Source organism: Rattus norvegicus, chromosome 6, assembly GCF_021556685.1.
Source record: "Rattus norvegicus strain SHRSP/BbbUtx chromosome 6, alternate assembly SHRSP_T2T, whole genome shotgun sequence".
Lineage (NCBI taxonomy): Eukaryota > Metazoa > Chordata > Mammalia > Rodentia > Muridae > Rattus > Rattus norvegicus.
Genome location: NC_141539.1, coordinates 60490852 through 60514470, shown reverse-complemented (window position 1 = coordinate 60514470; position 23619 = coordinate 60490852). Strand labels below are relative to the sequence as shown.

Here is a 23619-nt window from a genome sequence, read left to right as displayed (position 1 = left end):
GAGGCCATGTAGATGATCACAATAACCCCAATGAGAAAGGATGATGGCTTAAAACAGAATGAGTAGTTACGTGATGTAATAGGGCACGGGACCTTGTTGGTATTCTGAAGATAACATCTACAGGACTTCTGGATAAGCTTCATATAACTGTGAGAAAGAGAAGCCTCTGTATGACTACAACATTTGGGTAGGTGTAACGGAATGAGGAAACTCTTAGGGAACAGATTTTATGTGTTGATTTTCCCATGAGTGTAATGAAGACTGACTCCATTAAAGGCATGGGGCTCTTGAGACACCCACTGTCTTGGTGGACATGCCACATCAGTTCTGCAGTGTCAGTGGATCATGGGGAGGGCATGGCCTTTTGCTTTCCACAGGTGTGGACCTAGTAACTTTCTAAGATGCTTAACACAAAGACAGAAGCGAGGCATAAGCCAAACTTACAACTACTTCAAAATATAGGATAAGAAGCAACCAGTAACTGTCTAAATAAAATGAGGCCAAGGAGTCAAGGGAATCTGGAGTCTGAGAGAGTCAAAAAGAAAGACTATTCCTAGGAAGAAGAAAGAATCCACAGTGAAATGCAGGTCAGGATCAAATAAATGACAGTCACAGGATTTAGTTGAGCCATTCATATATTCAGAAGGGCAGACACAAAATAAAGAGATTCGACTGAAACAGGCCACAAGTCATGGGATAAATTTCAAAGATGCATGTATTACTGATGCTATTTCCAGCATAAATAAAAGTGTATAATGATTGGCAATGTGGTAAAGAGAACTGTTGGAAGGACATTATTCTGCAGATGGGAAGGGATAGCCCCTTTCCCAGAGCAAAGCACTTCTAACGACAGAAGCAGAAGCAGTATAAGCAGATGTTCATAATTATGGGTCATGGTTTATCAATGTTCTTTCTTAATTGCTTGAGTTTCTCAGTTCAACACGTAATATAACTATCAGCTAACAAAATAAGGATAGAAGGAGCTGTAAGTACCTAAACAAGCAATTTCCACCATGTAACACACCTGTGAGAACTGGCAAGAGAAGGACTGACCGAATATTGTTTAAGGATTAGTGAAGGATAAGCTTGCATTTCCTTCTTTTGAAATTATCTTCTTACTCTTTCTTCCCCAAGCCTTCTTTCTCTTTGTAGCCTGTCTAATTTTACCTGGTCAGGTGAAGGCAACAGTGATTAGAATTAAGTAGAGCCTGTGTTTTACAAGGCTCCAGAAAAGTGTAGGAAGTTGATTGTAAATATGTAGAAAAGATTATTTATAAGTGTAAACAAACACGAAAGAACAAATCAATTCTGAGAGAAGAGGGGATATGGGAGATTTGATAGGGAACCAATAAAATTCTTTTGGTTAATCTACATGTGAGAGTAAACGATGGTTACCATTCAAATTTTGTAGTTGACAGTGTGGGCAGTGGTGGCCATTGAGTAGCACTATGAGACAGAATTTGTAAGGGTCAGCAGTTATTGGCAATAAGCGAGTCTGTGGTCTATCTAGGGGATTTCAATTTGAGACTGGGCTAGAACTGAATAATTAGAAGAGAATAGGTCTGAATTTGCTAAGAATATATCTTTATATGTTTAGATTTTCCAGAATTGAGTTAAGGGTGGCCCTGAATGAAATGAAAATGTCTAGAAACTGAAAAACATTAAGAATTAAAGAACCATGTTCTGATGACCTAACGATGGACAACACTAAGGGGCTAAGATGAGTACATACTCATGGAAAGAGATTAAAAAGCTCAATGCTTTTATATACCCAGACAAGTAGTAGACAGGTTTATTAATTAAATTATGTCTCTGCATAGCAACTGGTCTTACTTTGAGTAAGACAAAGAAAAGAAATTAGAGTAGTGTATTTAGAAATTACTTTTTATTCTCTCCCTTGTACCAAACTCAATTTTCATAGCATAACAGAGACATGTTTCTACTAAATAAGGAAGATTGTGGACATGCTTCCTTAAATTAATTTAATGGCTTAATTCCTGCTAGGATAGAGTCCAAGCTCTTAAGTGCTATTTGGCCTCCTCTCACTTCTCCCACTCTAATCCTCCCATATCATCCCTTCCCTACTACATGATAAGGATAGTGAAGTATTTCAAGCCATGTTCTGACGTCCACTCTTTGCCACCCAAGATATTTCCTTTACCTAAACCCTTCCTCATTTCTTAGTCCCTTTCATCTACTTGATTGACCAGATCCCTTTAGTTCCTTGCTTTAAAAATTGCTAATATGTTACACTAACTCGAGTTTTCCCAGTAGCTAGCACAGGCTACCTGACTGCATTCTTGTTAGAAGAACATGCATTCCTCCATTCATACCACTGCACAAGGCTTTTCTTACCTTTCATTAGCAAATATGCCCAACATGTTTATTGTAAATATAATATGAAACACAAGGTCACAATTTGACTCTAGGTACATAATATTTGAGAAACCAAGTAGCTGAGGAACCACCTATTTATACTTTTTTTTTTAAAAAAATGAAATATCAGTGTGGACAAGATATCTTGATTGGCAGTGTTTGTCTAGCACTCACGAAGTCCTGGGTTCAATCCCAGCCTGATATTAATAAGGTGGTTGCTCGTGCATACAATCCTAGAACTGACAAGATGGAGGCAGGATGACCAAGACTCCAAGGACACTGTCACTGCACAGTCAGTCTGAGAACATCCTGAGAGCCCTGTTAACCCTCACAAAGCTTTCCATAAAACACAAAAGATGAGTATCAGAAAACAATCACAACTTGAACTCCCAAGATATTTACATTGCAATCTAATTTAAGAGTAAATGTAATGAATTTTCTCAATGTACTGTTAAAGAGTCACTATAGTCACAGAAAAAGTGAATCAAATAAATAGATGAATTCTAAGACAGATTAGACAAGTGAAGTTTAATTATTTGCTATCCAAGTGCTTCCCACAGAGATGCTACAGATTTGTGTAAATAAATAATTAGACAAACAAGTAAATTCTTTGACAGTGTTCTTCACTCCAGCTTCCAGAATAATGATATACTTCAGTGCAAATATCTTATTTGCAGTTCTAAGATTTGATAGTTTTAAAGCCTCTAACCACACATATGAGGAGCATTATACAAACTGAGCACATTACTTTTAGGAATATATGAGCGTTGGTGTATAATCATAATAAATAAAAATAAGGTGCCAAAAATTTAAAAGAGAACAAAAGGCAGGATATGTAAAGGTTACTAGAGGGGAAGGAATGAAAGAAATAATGGAATAATATTATGAATTCAAAAGTAAAAGAAAAAATTGTTAAAAAATCATGTGTTCTTTTCACCATATTTTAGTTTGATTTGCTATTAATGTGAATTTTGCTTTAAAAATTTTGTTCAAAGTTGCCACATTTTGAACTAAAAAATGAACAAGGACACAAGTATATTATCAAATATAATTTGATAACATACATATGACATAAGACATGATAAATACATGCTGGATGGTTAAGGAAGATAACATCATCTAGCCTATATCACTGTCTTGGGTTGGCTATTATAAATCCCCATATTAAGGTATGAGATTTTGGCTATTACGTACATGCTTTAATAAATTACTGATAATATACAAACTAAAAGTCAATGATAACTTAATTGATAATTGACATGAAAACCATATTTAATATTCTTTTATCAAAGAAGTGAAGTTAGCTGATTATTCATTTTCCTTGTTTGAAAATATAAATGACATAATTAAACAGTTGTCCAAGTCACAAGAGGCTTTTGTTTTGTTTTGTTTTCTTTTCTATTTTCTTTTTTTTTTTTCGGAGCTGGGTTCCGAACCCAGGGCCTTATGCCTCCTAGGCAAGCGCTTTACCACTGAGCCAAATCCCCAACCCACAAGAGGCTTTTAAATGTTTTTCCTGTCAATAATAGACAGAATTTTTTGAGTCATATTAAATAATTCATTGCAATAAGAATAGAGTTAAAGACTATTATGTTTTACTCATAAATCTGATACACCTAAAACACTATCTCTTCAGGATGTTATTGTAATAGTGAAGGCAATTATAAGCGGAGGTGGAGGGCAGAGGCAGACATAAGAAACGCTTCTCCCTCTAACTGAACTCATGTGCTTTCCCACTACATTGGAATACTCCTGTGGACAACTGTTGTGGGTGGTGCAGATTACCACCCACTTAAAAATTCAAGCTGAAACATGAAGCTGTTGTTCAGCACCACACCCAACCACATACCCCAAACAGATTTGTTTTATGAGTCTCCCTTTGTAGTTAACCAAAACTGTATTTAAATAATCTGCTTAGCATAATGTGAAAGCTCAGAATAATAAAGTAAAAACACACGATGCTCCAGTCTTCGCTAGATTCGTAATACCCCGGCCAGATGATCATTTTTCCACAGTCTGGCTGTGCTAGCCATGTAAAGTACTAATACCAAGCTGCAGATTTAGTTTATAATTGGGTAAAGATTGAAATATCATTTTTGGACATAAAGCAGTATATTTCTATTTCAGCGTTCCTTCGAATCATAAAGCACAAAATTAGAAATGAACTTTTGAACTGGGTTAGTGTATAGAGCAGAAGGTGTTTTCATTTAGCAGGTTTTTATTTTCATGTTCCCTCTCTTTGCCTCTCTTCTCATCCCCCTTTCTCCCTCAATTCCATTCCCCTCCTTCCATTTCTTTCAGTTTATAGATGACCAAGATAACTAGGTGGTTTCACATATCAATTCATTGTATTTAATACCATATTCAGTATACGTAAAAACATTGACCTAAAATGCAGGCTTTGTCTTCAGTATAAGTAGAAAACCCCAGAATTCACTGGACATTTCATTTATGATATCGGTTAACTCTTTTGTTTGTCTATGAGAAGATGAGATCAGAAATTTAATGTCCTTTCCTTTTGGAAATGTTTATAGGTTTCCTTGGTGAGAACACTTCGAACAAAACAGAGAAACTAAGTGCAGTTGTGAATTACCTGTTATATGTGTGACATAAATATGATTGAAAAACAGTAAAATAAGAAGGTTTGAAATATCAAATAAATAAATGAGTAAGGAAATAAATAAATAAATAAATAAATAAATAAATAAATAAATAAATAAACAGGATTTCAGGGGGAAAAAGCACCAAAACACTGCGTTAGAAAGGTGGGTGTGGTGTTGACTCAGGTCTTTAACCCCAGCACCCAGAAGGTAAAAAGAGGTGAGTCCCAGTCAGTTCTAGGCCAGACTAACCTATATTGTGAGTTCCTAGCCTGCCAACGCCACACAGAGATACAATCAAAAAACAAAACTACAGAAAAACAAAAAAAAAAAAAGTAAAAGATACTAAGTTACATCCATTATTTCAAAAGTGTCTATAAAACATCCATTAGTGGAAATAATCATTATAATTGGCATTTATTATCTTCAAATAATAGCATAATAATCCTAGGAATGCTCAAAATGTTCTTTATGTTCATTTACTCATACATAAATATCCACTAAAATGCGAAGGATTTCCTAAGATGATAGAGGATTATTGTTCATTATACACCTGAATGAAGGGTGGCAACCTGGGTATCCAATGACCCCAGCCAAAGGATAACTTAAATTATATTTGATAACAAAATCATGCTTCTTGTGGTAATTCATCACAACATTTTTCCTCTTCAGTGCAATAATGCCTGAGGATTTAAATGCATATTTTAATATTGCCACTGCTTATCATAAGTAAGTTATAGCTCTGATTGACATTAAAGAGCTACTGTCATGAACCAGTCATCCCTTGAACCAGTTGGAACTTAAGGCCTTAGAATGTATGAGTTGGTCCTCTATTGGTGATTCATTTGTCTATCCATGCGGCTTATTGGTACAGTTTCTATTTCTATTTGTTCTCATCTCTGCGTGTATCATTTTCAGACTCTCTCCCAGGATCTTATTTTCCCAAATGGCATCCTGGAGAAGTCTATGAAACAGATACAAACTTAAGACATAAAGAGATTTTGCAGGCATTTTTATAAATAAAATTTCATCATTGATACAAATTTTACAAATGAAGTGTCCACTATATATAATATTTAATTTGCCTGCTTATGAAGAGCAATCATTTATAAAAATTATAAAATTCCATATATGCCAGTAAACAAAGATATTCAGGTGGCAATATACAATATTTAGAAAACTAAAATATGTAATAATGTCACTAGTTCCAAGTTAATTACATCAGTTTTTAAAATTCCAATGAAAAGTTGATTTTCTGTTAATGCATTGATTTAACTCAACAACCTGTATGACTTTTAATAAATCTGCCACATAGCAGTAGACTGAGGATAAATGTAAAAGGCAATTTTGTCAACTTGTCCCAAAGAAAGTAGTTAGTTTATTTCATAGAGTTTCATGAGATGGGAGAATAATTCTGTAATCATTAGATGAAATACTGAAACATTAGCAACTGTTTCATTTGTTTGACCTACTCATCATTCTATTACTTGGAAAATTCTATTGTTTCTAGCTATTTCTCACCAGTTTCCTAGAAAATAAAACACAATAGATAATGATAATGAGGCATCATTGTCACACTAAAATATATCCCATATTGATCTAAATAGGACTTTGATACTTTGATACTAAGGACTTTGGTACTTTCAAGCATCAGGGAAAAAGTGAGCATGGAGTAAATGCCACTAAATGCAAGGCATCAAAATGGCCATATTGACTTTCTAGAAACATTTCATTGAAAAAGTTTCTTTTTATTTTAATTCAATAATTTAGTTATGCTTAGGTCCAATGTTTAGAGATAAATTAAATTTTATGGTTTTGTATAATACTACACAGCTTTATTGCCCCTAGCAATGACGATTTTGTTAATGGTTTCTTCTGATAGGTTCTATAATGAACTCCACTAAGTCCAATACAGTTTACTTTAAGTTTGCATATTATTCATACTAATGTCATACACTCGCTGATTGGACAATTAATATGGATGCCAGACTAGGATTATATTTTCATAAAGAATATATTTTCTCTTCACATAAATACAGATGTAATTATATTTGTGTCATTTTTACTCTAAGATGAAAACAAAAGACACATCAATATCACTTTTTCATGGCCTGTTATTGTTACTAAATGATGAAAAGACAAAGATCATACTAACTTTATGAAGACTCAATGGCCTTACATGTGAAGTAAGGATATTGATATAAAATGTCTTTATTTTTCTTAAATAACCAATGTAATACTATTTGCCTTTCTTCTAAAGATTATTTTATTAAAACTAAACTTTCTTCAATCTGCACTGCAATATGTTCCTACATCAATCCATTTAGTTACCAATATGGAGTCTGAATATATACACATATTTTTACTAATAAGACTGTTGTTCTCAATAAGCTATTTCCAACAAAAAGCAATTGTGTGCATGCATTTTGTATAGTCATTACATTCTGAGATGCTCTGTATGACTGATTTCAAGGATAAAATTATATGAATTCAGTGATTCTCAAATAGTAATAATAATAATAACAATAACAATAAATGTTATGCTTAGGAACATGTTATGCTTATAAAGAACATAACACCATACGAAAAAAGTTAACACAGTGCACTAAAAGACTGGGAGCAAGATAAGCAAACATTTCTACTGGTTTTAACTATAACTGTCTTCTATTTGATCATCCAATCTTTCTTCCAGGGTATGTAATCACATTATGAACCACAAGACTGTATTATGTACTGAAAAAAACCAGCTTTTTAGTTGTCATGTGGCCCAGCCTTCGCACACACTAATAACCCAAGAGCTTTCTACTTAAATATTGTAAATAGATTAAACAAATTCAGCGATAGGTCAAGAGGAAGAGCAAGAAACCAGTTGACAGGAAGTGAACATAGTTTTCCTTTTTTTTCTTAATTTTCTTGTTTTATATCTCAATCACCGCCCCCTCATTGTCCCCCTCATAGAGTCCCTCCCCTTCTGAGAGTGTAGGCTGCCCCTGGGTATCCCACATACTCTCTCACAGAGATAAGGCAGCCTTGTTGGGGAATAGATTCCACAGAGAGGCAACGAGCGGCTATAGGGGCAGCTCCTGCTCCAGTTGTTGGAGAACAATATCGGATTATTAAGAAAAGGCATAGTGTGTAAGAGCGAGTGAGGAGAACTGACAGAGAGACACAAAAGAAGTAGAAGGTACAGATGTTCAGTGTAAAATTTTTTTGTTGTTGTTGGTGGTGGTTATTTTTGTTGTTGCCCTTTGGTTTTTGTTTTAATTTTTTGTTTTGCTTTGTTTTGTTTTGCTTTTTTGAGTCTGTTGGAGAGATAGGCCACAGAGCGAACACAACACCAGTGCAAGCACCTGTTTGTGGCACATTGCTAAATTATAGTTATTACCTATTATGCAAGAAGTTTGAGAGTTCAACGGCCAGTACCAACACATAAGTAAACAAAGCATTAACTCAATTTTTCTCTTTGCCTGTTAGTCAGTTTATGTTTCAGAGTGATCAGCCCAATATTACGATGTGTAAGCTACATTTTTAAAATGAGTGTTATCTATGTAATTTGTTATTGCTGAGAACTTGTCATTAATATGTAGATGCCTAAGAATGTTTACAGAAAAACATCAGAACATTTGCAAACAATTTCCACAAACTTCTCAATTATTACATCAGTATCTATAAATCTATGGGGTACATTTTAACTGACCAAGGTAATTTACATATGTTAGATTGGGCACTTTATAGAACTTACCAGGTACACTTTCAGTGGAAAGCAATGTCTCCCTGAGAACACCTAGATTGTTAAATTCTTGATAATTTGAGCTAAATCAGTAGTTTTGTATCTATAATAGTTATCTTTGATTTACTGTGGAAATCTTGGATCTCAGATTATCACACCTAGGTTTCTCATGATCACTCTCTAAGATTATCAGTTATTAAAAAATGAATTGTGGTTGAAATATCTTATACACAAAGATATAGTGATTCCCTTAATATTAACCTCTAATATTTAAATTATATTGCTCTACATATTAGAATTTGTAACATACAACTACATGTTTACTGTGACTTGATACACTTTAAGGGCTGACTTATGCTTGTTCTTTTGGAGGCATTTATTATAATCTTCTGTTCCAATAATCAAAATAGTACAAGTCTTTATAAAAAATTTGTCTTCTCTATTTTGCATTCCTTAGGTAGGAAGGGCTTAAAAAACAATCCAACAGATTAATGAAGAAAGAGACCTGGCACTCCATGTGAATCTTTGTGCATACTTATGAAAAATTTAAATATTAAAGGAAAGTAAGAATTTGTCATTAAGAGTACAAATCTTTAAATTTCTTCTTCTCTCCTAAAAACTCTGACATAAGTTTTGCTCTTTAATTCAATTTTATATTATTTCTATGCTCACTCTTATATACCTTTAAAGCAAATTATAAACTACGCTGGAGAAAAAGATTATAGGGATTATAAAGGCCTGGAAAAAAGAACAGCACAACTTACATGTAGGGAAGAAAGAATAACCTCATCTTTATAAACAGAAGAGTTTAAAAGAACTTTCTCAGGGCCGTTTGGCAAGTGCCTAGTCTCTTCCAACTTCTAAGGCCAGGAGCTGGTCCAAATCTCTGGTAGTCAGAGCATCTGCATGTGTTGTTGTTCTAGTACCTGACAGCTTTGGCTCTGCTTGTAGCATTTTTAAATTCATTTTTCATAATATCTTTTTTCTTTTATTGAAAATAGGTTTTTCCTTTACATGATTTATACTGATTATAGTTTCCCCTACCTCTACTTCTTCCAGTTTTTTCCTACCTCCACTTTCATCCAGAACAACGCCCTTTCTGTCTCTCATTAGAAAACAAGCAGGTTTCAAAGGAAAAATAATAAAATAATATATCATATAATAAGATAAAACAAAGACTGATACATGAAGGTTGCAATAGGACAAAAACCAAACCAAACAAAACAACAGAGAACAAAAGCATAAGGAAGACAGCCCATGACAGGTGCAAGGAAGGGAGCCATACCCGTTCTCAAAATTTAGGAACACTATAGTAACAGATAAACGGTAAAGTGGAAGACACCACATATATATATATATATATATATATATATATATATATATATATATGTATATACATATATATGGTAGAAATAGAAGAAAATATATATAAATAAAAATACTAAGAAAAGTGTTTTTAAGAAATGAAAAGAACTGCTGTAGTTCTGACAGGACATTATGAGATAAAGATGTATCCAAAGATATCCTCGCATTCATTTCCTGTTGGCTATCTACTGCTGTGGAGGTCGTCTACCCTTAAGAATAGTTTGATTCTCTAGTAAATTTTCATTTGCAAGTGGTTATCTATCGGTGATTGCTTTAAGGTTAGGAATGGGGGCTTGTGTCTACCTCCTGTTTAACTCTAGGTACCTATCTGCTGAAGAATCTTTCATGTTCTATGCGTGCTGCCTTAGTCTCAGTGAATTCAAATGCGAATCAAACTTGTTATTTAGAGAGGTTGGATTTCTTGGTGTCCTCCATCCCCTTTGGCTCTGACACTCTTTATATCTCATTTTTCACAGGAATCCCTCATCTATGAGTGGAAAATTTGCTAAATACTTTTTGGACCTCTGATATGACATTCTTCTTCTTCTCCTATTATTCTGGTAAGAAATTCTTATGGGGGGTTCTGACAGAGATGATCAGATCACATAAAGTTCTGGGTAAAATTTGTTTCTAGATATTTAGAGGAAACCACAATGCAACTTAATCTTTATTTGTAAACTGCAGTGATTTGAGCCTCCAAATATAATTTAAAATGTGCAGACATGGGATACAGACAGACTTGCAATTTATCAGATACTCTTCAACATTCCTACTCTCAAAGAACAATTCAACCACTCCACATATTTGGGGTACTGAACATTTTCCTCTCACCCCCACATAACTCCTTGAGCTTTCCATCTTCTTTCTGCCATAGTTTCTTTTCTTGTAAGTCTTCCAGCCCTATAAAAGACACTAGAAGGACAGCTTCATCTTAAAAATGTGCGACATGCTCAAGAAAACCCAAGGAACAAATAATCCTAGACAGACAAATCAAAAGGACACATACACTCCTAAGAATAACGACTGACTTGCTGCTTCTTTCTTGCTTATAAGATATTTAATGCTGTATCTTCATGCTTTGTGACTCATTTAATTTTGTGTTTTAACATGCAAAAATAATTTTCATAATTTAAACCATGAAAATTTTCTGTTTGTTCTATTAACACATTTGTTTTAAATTAAAAAGATGCATAGATGCCTTGAAAATATGCAAAATAAGACCAGTATTCATGTAAAGTCTTTAGGGAAGGGAGTGGAATATTTGTCAGACTTCTTTAGAATATCATAACATTGTATTTGAAAATTTCAAATATATAAACTAGAGTTAATAAAAATATAAAGATATGGTTTAATAATAGAGGGCCACTCCTCTGAGGGGCTGATTTTGGTACTATTAAGTTTGTTTTCTCTCTGATGTGTTTTCAAGTCACTTTAAATATCCCTTCTCTTTTACCTAACACTGTCAATTCTAAAGAGAAGTTTCACCTAATTAGTTAGTGTATTGTAGTTATACATAATCTTCCTTCATGGTCTTTAGTTCATTCTGTCAGCTCTGATCTAGCATCTACATTTCTGTGTGGTTTACCTTGTAACATACAAGTCAAAGGGAGGAAAACAAAGACATGCAAGAGGGAAGAAGACCACACTCAGAATGTACCCTTAACCCTGCTTTCCACAGTCTTATTACAACCCACTTCCCCATGTATAAGAGCCCTTTGTGCCCTTAATTAACTGAGATGGCATTTTGAGATCTGTCTTCCTAAAATACTAGATTGTTAATAAATCTAGTTCCATGTTACCAACTTTCCTTTCCCAAATAGTGGCTTCAGAATATCTTGTAGCCTGGGCTAGTCTGGGAACAGAAGTAGGAGAGACAAATACAATCATATTTTTGACAGTAGCATTTGAAATCCCAAACGTCAATCAATAAACACAAAGTTTCATGTTAGCATATGTACATATTTTAGTGATTGTTAAATAATTATGCCTTCATGTCTCATATACAAAGTTAATCTTTATTATATATGAAATTTTCTTCAAAATCATCACTATATGTTTAAAAGAAAAATGTTTAATAAAGCAAAGTCTGTCAAATGTATTGGGTGGTTTTTTTCAGAATTATAAAATGTTAGTAGATGTGATTGAAATCACCAACTTCAAGCTGTCAATTGTCAAAAGGACCATTTTGCACTACACCTCAAAAGAGTCCAGTTCATTTTAACTAATATCAGTGATGAAATTGCTCCCCCAAAGATACACTTTTATATCCTACTCACCATATAAGCTCAGAGTTTATTTGAAACAATTTGAAGAGATTAAGAACATGGGGGAGATGACAGACAAGGAGACTTATCTCTCTTTTTAGCAAATAAATATTCCAACATGTAGGCATATAATAGTAACTTGCCCTTTCCCACACTATGGTAGAGGGCCTGGTTCTCTTCCTACCCCTTCTGTATGTTCTTGCTCTCAGCATGAGTCCTTACTGAATAAAATCACAAATTTCTTTGTTGGTTCTTGCTATCTTTTAGGTAATAGCTAAAGTTCTTCTTCAAAAGTAAACAAAATTTGTACTGATGATCACCATGACAGAAGGAATAGAACACAGTATCAAATTGCGTGTGGAGTATAATTGTGGCAGATACTTTACACATATGATTTCTTTATAAATCCCCCCTTGACCACACATCAATGGGTAGGAATACTCAGCAAGTCTGAGAATTAGCAAACTGATAAAGAAGAAAACAGAGACAAACAACACATTCACAAATCCAGTTAAGCTGAGACTTGTCACCAGTCCTGAGAGACACACAGAATGGCATTTCTTTTCTTTGTCCTCCATTTTTATATTGCCATAGACCTTCTAAAACCCACATCACAGATGGCCTTTCCTCTCTATTGTTTCTGCAAGGGAAACTTGAATACCCACAATTTTTACAGACCATATTATGTCATAGATTTTTATATACCATGGGAGTCACAGATGTCTTTCTTTGGTTCATTGCCCAGATAGTGTCTAGACACACATATATACCATCCTCTACACAATCAGTATATACTCAATATGTATTCGGTGAACTCCTTAAAAGAGGATCCAGGTGAATCTATCACTGCTGACCTTTGTTAGTACTTCTGCACCCTATTAAAGATAGTAGGCCAGAAAAGCCCTGGAACTATACGATCAAGGACCAACCACACCGACAAAGGGCTGTAAAGAATGCACAGCAGTGAAAACAGAAAATAGTTGCAATTCTTGTAAAGCACAGGGGTATATAAATCATTGGTGGTCTACATTTTACTATTGTAGTTATTGGCATTATGGAACAGAGTTTCAAATAGTATTTTTCCCCTCAAGTCAAATATCTCCATAGAGGTGGGGCTGTAATCATATAGTGTGGTAAATTTCCAGCATCTAATGATTCACTGGTACAGTTCTACCTTGCTTTTGAAAATAAAAGGTTCACCTCCTTCTTGACATAAAACAGAGTAAATCATAGACAAATTGAAATTATATTTGGCCATGAGATCAAGAATAAGACAACTCATGAGAAGAGAATGTAGCCAGCCTATCTCCCTTCCCAGACACCCTTTTTGTACGAGACTGTCAAATGTTTTGAAGTGATGAAGTACTGACTATAAGTATGTTTCCACAAAGCTTTGTTCTGTTTGAAAATAGAACCAGAACCACTTTAAAAAGTTGACAGGGTATAGGAAAGTTGAGAATAGTGATCAAAGTTTCTGGAAAGAACAAATTGTACAAATTAAACTGACAGAAAGGTGTTACACTTTGTTCACTACACTTAAGGTGGGAACACTGATTGCTATATTTAAAGAAAGCGTTTTAGTCCATTGAGGAGGGGACACCCCATTGAAAGGCAATGCTTTCAGTAAGGTAAGTCAAGAACATATGAAAAATATAATTTAAAAAGAAGACTTGAGTTAAATTATTAAGTGCTTCCTTCAGAGTGCCACAGATTAAATGTGATATGTACCAGAAGCTTGTTGGTTCTTCAAGACATGGTCCTAATAGGGAGGGTCAGATGATAGAAAAATTAAAAGCTGATGTTGGAAATTCTTAGAGAAGCCATTTTATTCCAAGCATACAGATTAAGATTTACTGTGTCTTGTACGATAGAGTGAGTAGACTTTATGATAAAATGGGAAGGAGTTAGAACATTGCCCAAAGTTTCACATAGGAATACAGGTTATCTCAAGCATATATCAACCTTCAGATGGATAACTCCAGTCTCCACAAAGGGAGAAAGCTAATTCAGAAGACACAAAATGTTTATTCCTCCAAGGTCCAGGATGCAGACCAGAATACTTGCCAAATCCAACTGGAGGCAAGCACACAGAGCTAGGTTCAGCTTGTCCTATCTTTGGAGCCTCTGAGAAAGCCGTGGAATGATATAGATCTCAAGAAAAGGTATGTCAACAACTTCTGCTTCTTAACTACCAGATGTTGACATATAAGAGCTAGAAAGGAAAGTAAACAGTGTCATAAAATAAAGAAAACTGGATTGATTTTTGAGTGACTGCCTGTGAAATAATGGTATTTAGAAGAGAAAGCAGCAGTTTTACCTGGACATGGAAGGAAATAGAGATAGAAGTGGCAAAGAGTGATGAGGAAGATTTAAAGGTGTGTGTTGTAAAGATAACGTCTTATATGCTATGTAGAAGCACAAGCACTAGTGACTGCAATCTCAGCACTTGGCAGACTGCAGTAGGAGTTCACATTCAAGGCTTGCCTACGCTACATGTCAAGAACATGTTTCAAAAGAAAAAAAGGGAAAGTTAAATATGTACATACTAATAATAAACACACATGATCCTGAAATGAAAAATCTGATGAGCAATAAGCTGAGGCAGGGTTAGAAGGTGGGACAGTCAGCAGTGAGAGTGGAACTCGGGGAGAATCAAGAGGGTGAGGTTTCCCTGCCAGCTCTTGGAGGAAGGTGGACCTGTAAAACAGAAGAGGGTTAGCTAGTTATGTGGCAGACACAGTCTAGTATAAATAGGTTAATATAAGCTTCAGGATCGTAGGAACAGGCCTAGCTTAAGACTTGGGCATTTAATTAATAAATAATAAGTCTCTGAGTCATTATTCTAGAACTGGGATGAGGGTGGAAATGCCCGTGGATATAAACAGCATCCAACATAAGGGTACATAGAATACAGGCTTACAGTCTGAATAAAGCCCTGGGCAGCAAATAGGGAAGACACTCCATCCAGAGCAATTTCCTAGCCAGGCAAAGATGGTTTGTTTTAATAGACAATGAAGAGGAGAATTAGTGCATTTCCCAAGCAAGGGAGAAGGACTGAGCAGCCTGGGCCTATGGCAAAACAACATATGCCCAAATGAAGACCCCGCAAAAGCCTGAGCCAGAAGAGGTAGTGGGGTGGTTCCAGAGAAGAGTTCAGAAAGCACTCTAGAGAGAGAGAGAGATAGGGAGATCTTGAGAAATTCGCATCCCAGTGCCTTTCCATGCAGGGACATGCCTGCAACTACTCAGAGCCCAGCAGAGAGATTGTCCTACAGGAGTGGGGCAGTGGGGTGGGTCCAGGAACCAACATCCGGCACAACATGCTGACTAAGCTTCAGAGAAACTTGGCACCTCCATCTACAGTTAAGCAGAAATGGCAGGAAAAGTTAACAGACTTAGGAAGATATTTCAGAAGTCCTTAAAAAGACACAGATTAAAAATAAAAATATTTTGTGTTAAAAAAAGGAAAATGAAATGACAAAATACATTTGGATCCCACATGATTTTGTTTTGCTTATTGACATATAAGTAGTTACTTTTAGTGCCAATTATAATTTCATATAACTTCCTTAAGAGAGATCAGAACAAACAGAAAAAGAAAATGCTAAAAAATTAAGTGCTAAATTGGAGGACATAAAATAGATATTAGGGCCCGGCCCGCAGCAGCTCTCTGCTCCCAGACCCGGTGAGAGAGAGACCCAACCGCCTGGTCAGGTGGGCACTCCTGAGGCTGCAGAGCAGAAGAGACCACCAACACTGCTCACCCCTGCCCACATCCCTGGCCCAAGAGGAAACTGTATAAGGCCTCTGGGCTCCCGTGGGGGAGGGCCCAGGAGCGGCAGGACCCCTGCCACAGACACCGCCGGACCCTGAAGGAAACAGACCGGATAAACAGTTCTCTGCACCCAAATCCCGTGGGAGGGAGAGCTAAACCTTCAGAGAGGCAGACAGGCCTGGGAAACCAGAAGAGAGTGCTCCCTGCACACACATCTCGGACGCCAGAGGAAAAAGCCAAAGACCATCTGGAACCCTGGTGCACTGAAGCTCCCGGAAGAGGCGGCACAGGTCTTCCTGGTTGCTGCCGCTGCAGAGAGCCCCTGGGCAGCACCCCACGAGCGAACTTGAGCCTCGGGACAACAGGTAAGACCAAATTTTCTGCTGCAAGAAAGCTGCCTGGTGAGCTTGGGACACACGGAAGCAGAATTTCTCTAGAACCGGGCACGTTCTGTATTTACCGGAAGTCCCACACCCGCGGATCCCGGCCCGCAGCAGCTCTCTGCTCCCAGACCCGGTGAGAGAGAGACCCAACCGCCTGGTCAGGTGGGCACTCCTGAGGCTGCAGAGCGGAAGAGACCACCAACACTGCTCACCCCTGCCCACATCCCTGGCCCAAGAGGAAACTGTATAAGGCCTCTGGGCTCCCGTGGGGGAGGGCCCAGGAGCGGCAGGACCCCTGCCACAGACACCGCCGGACCCTGAAGGAAACAGACCGGATAAACAGTTCTCTGCACCCAAATCCCGTGGGAGGGAGAGCTAAACCTTCAGAGAGGCAGACAGGCCTGGAAAACCAGAAGAGACTGCTCCCTGCACACACATCTCGGACGCCAGAGGAAAAAGCCAAAGACCATCTGGAACCCTGGTGCACTGAAGCTCCCGGAAGGGGCGGCACAGGTCTTCCTGGTTGCTGCCGCTGCAGAGAGCCCCTGAACAGCACCCCACGAGCAAACCTGAGCCTCGGGACCACAGGTAAGACCAAATTTTCTGCTGCAAGAAAGCTGCCTGGTGAACTCAAGACACAGGCCCACAGGAACAGCTGAAGACCTGTAGAGAGGAAAAACTACACGCCCGAAAGCAGAACACTCTGTCCCCATAACTGACTGAAAGAGAGGAAAACAGGTATACAGCACTCCTGACACACAGGCTTATAAGACAGTCTAGCCACTGTCAGAAATAGCAGAACAAAGTAACACTAGAGATAATCTGATGGTGAGAGGCAAGCGCAGGAACCCAAGCAACAGAAACCAAGACTACATGCCATCATCGGAGCCCAATTCTCCCACCAAAACAAACATGGAATATCCAAACACACCAGAAAAGCAAGATCTAGTTTCAAAATCATATTTGATCATGATGCTGGAGGACTTCAGGAAAGACCTGAACACACTTAGGGAAGCACAGGAAAACATTAATAAACAAGTAAAAGCCTACAGAGAGGAATCGCAAAAATCCCTGAAAGAATTCCAGGAAAACACAATCAAACAGTTGAAGGAATTAAAAATGGAAATAGAAGCAATCAAGAAAGAACACATGGAAACAACCCTGGATATAGAAAATCAAAAGAAGAGACAAGGAGCTGTAGATACAAGCTTCACCAACAGAATACAAGAGATGGAAGAGAGAATCTCAGGAGCAGAAGATTCCATAGAAATCATTGACTCAACTGTCAAAGATAATGTAAAGCGGAAAAAGCTACTGTTCCAAAACATACAGGAAATCCAGGACTCAATGAGAAGATCAAACCTAAGGATAATAGGTATAGAAGAGAGTGAAGACTCCCAGCTCAAAGGACCAGTAAATATCTTCAACAAAATCATAGAAGAAAACTTCCCTAACCTAAAAAAAGAGATACCCATAGACATACAGGAAGCCTACAGAACTCCAAATAGATTGGACCAGAAAAGAAACACCTCCCGTCACATAATTGTCAAAACACCAAACGCACAAAATAAAGAAAGAATATTAAAAGCAGTAAGGGAAAAAGGTCAAGTAACATATAAAGGGAGACCTATCAGAATCACACCAGACTTCTCGCCAGAAACTATGAAGGCCAGAAGATCCTGGACTGATGTTATACAGACCCTAAGAGAACACAAATGCCAGCCCAGATTACTGTATCCAGCAAAACTCTCAATTAACATTGATGGAGAAACCAAGATATTCCATGACAAAACCAAATTTACACAATATCTTTCCACAAATCCAGCACTACAAAGGATAATAAATGGTAAAGCCCAACATAAGGAGGCAAGCTATACCATAGAAGAAGCAAGAAACTAATCGTCTTGGCAACAAAACAAAGAGAATGAAAGCACACAAACATAACCTCACATCAAATATGAATATAACGGGAAGCAATAATCACTATTCCTTAATATCTCTCAATATCAATGGCCTCAACTCCCCAATAAAAAGACATAGATTAACAAACTGGATACGCAACGAGGACCCTGCATTCTGCTGCCTACAGGAAACACACCTCAGAGACAAAGACAGACACTACCTCAGAGTGAAAGGCTGGAAAACAACTTTCCAAGCAAATGGTCAGAAGAAGCAAGCTGGAGTAGCCATTCTAATATCAAATAAAATCAATTTCCAACTAAAAGTCATCAAAAAAGATAAGGAAGGACACTTCATATTCATCAAAGGAAAAATCAACCAAGATGAACTCTCAATCCTAAATATCTATGCCCCAAATACAAGGGCACCTACATATGTAAAAGAAACCTTACTAAAGCTCAAAACACACATTGCACCTCACACAATAATAGTGGGAGATTTCAACACCCCACTCTCATCAATGGACAGATCAGGGAAACAGAAATTAAACAGTGATGTAGACAGACTAAGAGAAGTCATGAGCCAAATGGACTTAACGGATATTTATAGAACATTCTATCCTAAAGCAAAAGGATATACCTTCTTCTCAGCTCCTCATGGTACTTTCTCCAAAATTGACCATATAATTGGTCAAAAAACGGGCCTCAACAGGTACAGAAAGATAGAAATAATCCCATGCGTGCTATCGGACCACCACGGCCTAAAACTGGTCTTCAATAACAATAAGGGAAGAATGCCCACATATACGTGGAAATTGAACAATGCTCTACTCAATGATAACCTGGTCAAGGAAGAAATAAAGAAAGAAATTAAAAACTTTTTAGAATTTAATGAAAATGAAGATACAACATACTCAAACTTATGGGACACAATGAAAGCTGTGCTAAGAGGAAAACTCATAGCGCTGAGTGCCTGCAGAAAGAAACAGGAAAGAGCATATGTCAGCAGCTTGACAGCACACCTAAAAGCTCTAGAACAAAAAGAAGCAAATACACCCAGGAGGAGTAGAAGGCAGGAAATAATCAAACTCAGAGCTGAAATCAACCAAGTAGAAACAAAAAGGACCATAGAAAGAATCAACAGAACCAAAAGTTGGTTCTTTGAGAAAATCAACAAGATAGATAAACCCTTAGCCAGACTAACGAGAGGACACAGAGAGTGTGTCCAAATTAACAAAATCAGAAATGAAAAGGGAGACATAACTACAGATTCGGAGGAAATTCAAAAAATCATCAGATCTTACTATAAAAACCTATATTCAACAAAATTTGAAAATCTTCAGGAAATGGACAATTTCCTAGACAGATACCAGGTATCGAAGTTAAATCAGGAACAGATAAACCAGTTAAACAACCCCATAACTCCTAAGGAAATAGAAGCAGTCATTAAAGGTCTCCCAACCAAAAAGAGCCCAGGTCCAGACGGGTTTAGTGCAGAATTCTATCAAACCTTCATAGAAGACCTCATACCAATATTATCCAAACTATTCCACAAAATTGAAACAGATGGAGCCCTACCGAATTCCTTCTACGAAGCCACAATTACTCTTATACCTAAACCACACAAAGACACAACAAAGAAAGAGAACTTCAGACCAATTTCCCTTATGAATATCGACGCAAAAATACTCAATAAAATTCTGGCAAACCGAATTCAAGAGCACATCAAAACAATCATCCACCATGATCAAGTAGGCTTCATCCCAGGCATGCAGGGATGGTTTAATATACGGAAAACCATCAACGTGATCCATTATATAAACAAACTGAAAGAACAGAACCACATGATCATTTCATTAGATGCTGAGAAAGCATTTGACAAAATTCAACACCCCTTCATGATAAAAGTCCTGGAAAGAATAGGAATTCAAGGCCCATACCTAAACATAGTAAAAGCCATATACAGCAAACCAGTTGCTAACATTAAACTAAATGGAGAGAAACTTGAAGCAATCCCACTAAAATCAGGGACTAGACAAGGCTGCCCACTCTCTCCCTACTTATTCAATATAGTTCTTGAAGTTCTAGCCAGAGCAATCAGACAACAAAAGGAGATCAAAGGGATACAGATCGGAAAAGAAGAGGTCAAAATATCACTATTTGCAGATGACATGATAGTATATTTAAGTGATCCCAAAAGTTCCACCAGAGAACTACTAAAGCTGATAAACAACTTCAGCAAAGTGGCTGGGTATAAAATTAACTCAAATAAATCAGTTGCCTTCCTCTATACAAAAGAGAAACAAGCCGAGAAAGAAATTAGGGAAAGGACACCCTTCATAATAGACCCAAATAATATAAAGTACCTCGGTGTGACTCTAACCAAGCAAGTAAAAGATCTGTACAATAAGAACTTCAAGACACTGAGGAAAGAAATTGAAGAAGACCTCAGAAGATGGAAAGATCTCCCATGCTCATGGATTGGCAGGATTAATATGGTAAAAATGGCCATTTTACCAAAAGCAATCTACAGATTCAATGCAATCCCCATCAAAATACCAATCCAATTCTTCAAAGAGTTAGACAGAACAATTTGCAAATTCATCTGGAATAACAAAAAACCCAGGATAGCTAAAGCTATCCTCAACAATAAAAGGACTTCAGGGGGAATCACTATCCCTGAACTCAAGCAGTATTACAGAGCAATAGTGATAAAAACTGCATGGTATTGGTACAGAGACAGACAGATAGACCAATGGAATAGAATTGAAGACCCAGAAATGAACCCACACACCTATGGTCACTTGATTTTTGACAAAGGAGCCAAAACCATCCAATGGAAAAAAGATAGTATTTTCAGCAAATGGTGCTGGTTCAACTGGAGGGCAACATGTAGAAGAATGCAGATCGATCCATCCTTATCACCCTGTACAAAGCTTAAGTCCAAGTGGATCAAGGACCTCCACATCAAACCAGACACACTCAAACTAATAGAAGAAAAACTAGGGAAGCATCTGGAACACATGGGCACTGGAAAAAATTTCCTGAACAAAACACCAATGGCTTATGCTCTAAGATCAAGAATCGACAAATGGGATCTCATAAAACTGCAAAGCTTCTGTAAGGCAAAGGACACTGTGGTTAGGACAAAACGGCAACCAACAGATTGGGAAAAGATCTTTACCAATCCTACAACAGATAGAGGCCTTATTTCCAAAATATACAAAGAACTCAAGAAGTTAGACCGCAGGGAAACAAATAACCCTATTAAAAAATGGGGTTCAGAGCTAAACAAAGAATTCACAGCTGAGGAATGCCGAATGGCTGAGAAACACCTAAAGAAATGTTCAACATCTTTAGTCATAAGGGAAATGCAAATCAAAACAACCCTGAGATTTCACCTCACACCAGTGCGATTGGCTAAGATCAAAAACTCAGGTGACAGCAGATGCTGGCGAGGATGTGGAGAAAGAGGAACACTCCTCCATTGTTGGTGGGATTGCAGACTGGTAAAACCATTCTGGAAATCAGTCTGGAGGTTCCTCAGAAAATTGGACATTGAACTGCCTGAGGATCCAGCTATACCTCTCTTGGGCATATACCCAAAAGATGCCTCAACATATAAAAGAGACACGTGCTCCACTATGTTCATCGCAGCCTTATTTATAATAGCCAGAAGCTGGAAAGAACCCAGATGCCCTTCAACAGAGGAATGGATACAGAAAATGTGGTACATCTACACAATGGAATATTACTCAGCTATCAAAAACAACGAGTTTATGAAATTCGTAGGCAAATGGTTGGAACTGGAAAATATCATCCTGAGTGAGCTAACCCAATCACAGAAAGACATACATGGTATGCACTCATTGATAAGTGGCTATTAGCCCAAATGCTTGAATTACCCTAGATCCCTAGAACAAACGAAACTCAAGACGGATGATCAAAATGTGAATGCTTCACTCCTTCTTTAAATGAGGAAAAAGAATACCCTTGGCAGGGAAGGGAGAGGCAAAGATTAAAACAGAGACTGAAGGAACACCCATTCAGAGCCTGCCCCACATGTGGCCCATACATATACAGCCACCCAATTAGACAAGATGGATGAAGCAAAGAAGTGCAGACCGACAGGAGCCGGATGTAGATCGCTCCTGAGAGACACAGCCAGAATACAGCAAATATAGAGGCGAATGCCAGCAGCAAACCACTGAACTGAGAATAGGTCCCCTATTGAAGGAATCAGAGAAAGAACTGGAAGAGCTTGAAGGGGCTCGAGACCCCAAAAGTACAACAATGCCAAGCAACCAGAGCTTCCAGGGACTAAGCCACTACCTAAAGACTATACATGGACTGACCCTGGACTCTGACCCCATAGGTAGCAATGAATATCCTAGTAAGAGCACCAGTGGAAGGGGAAGCCCTGGGTCCTGCTAAGACTGAACCCACAGTGAACTAGTCTATGGGGGGAGGGCGGCAATGGGGGGAGGGTTGGGAGGGGAACACCCATAAGGAAGGGGAGGGGGGAGGGGGATGTTTGCCCGGAAACCGGGAAAGGGAATAACACTCGAAATGTATATAAGAAATACTCAAGTTAATAAAAAAAAAAAAAAAAAAAAATAGATATTAGGGGACTCTGTAAATCAAATATAGAATCTTCAAAAGAGTCTACCCTGGAACCTACAACAACAGAAAAAAAGCAGTTGCAGATTTTAAAGAAAGTATATCCACAGATATGAGGAACTGGAGTGTCAACACAAAGTAATAAAATATACTGAGTTAAAAATACAGACTTTTAATATGTGGGGGTGTTGAATTTTGTCAAATGTTTTTTTTTTTCAACATCTAATGAAATAATCATTTGGGTTTTTTTTCTTTGACTTTAAGTGTTGGATTATATTGCTGGATTTCTAAATATTGAACCATCCCTGAATCCCTGGGATGAAGCCTACCTGATCATGATGGATGATAGTTTTGATGTGTTCTTGGATTCAGTATTCGAGAACTTTATTGAGAATTTTTGCATCAATATTCCTAAGGGAAACTGAAGTTCTCTTTCTTTGTTGAGTCTTGGTGTGGTTTTGGTATCAGCATAACTGTGGCTTCATGGAACAAATTAGGTAGCATTCCTTCTGCTTCTATTTTGTAGAATAGTTTGAAGAGTATTGGTATTAGGTCTTCTTTGAAGAGCTGATAGAATTCTGCACTAAACCCATCTGGCCCTGGACTTT

General features: G+C 37.4%; 1 protein-coding gene and 1 long non-coding RNA gene across 2 annotated transcripts in view; one reads left to right on the top strand and one right to left on the bottom strand.

The window, feature by feature from the left end:
* The window catches only part of Agmo (alkylglycerol monooxygenase), a 343612-nt gene that overhangs the window by 61926 nt on the left and 258067 nt on the right, over positions 1 to 23619 (bottom strand).
* The window catches only part of LOC148005205 (uncharacterized), an 88425-nt gene that overhangs the window by 49473 nt on the left and 15333 nt on the right, over positions 1 to 23619 (top strand). The window contains exon 2 of the long non-coding RNA XR_015623006.1: positions 10548 to 10631. This is a non-coding gene — a long non-coding RNA (uncharacterized LOC148005205). The remainder of the gene's footprint in view (positions 1 to 10547; positions 10632 to 23619) is intronic.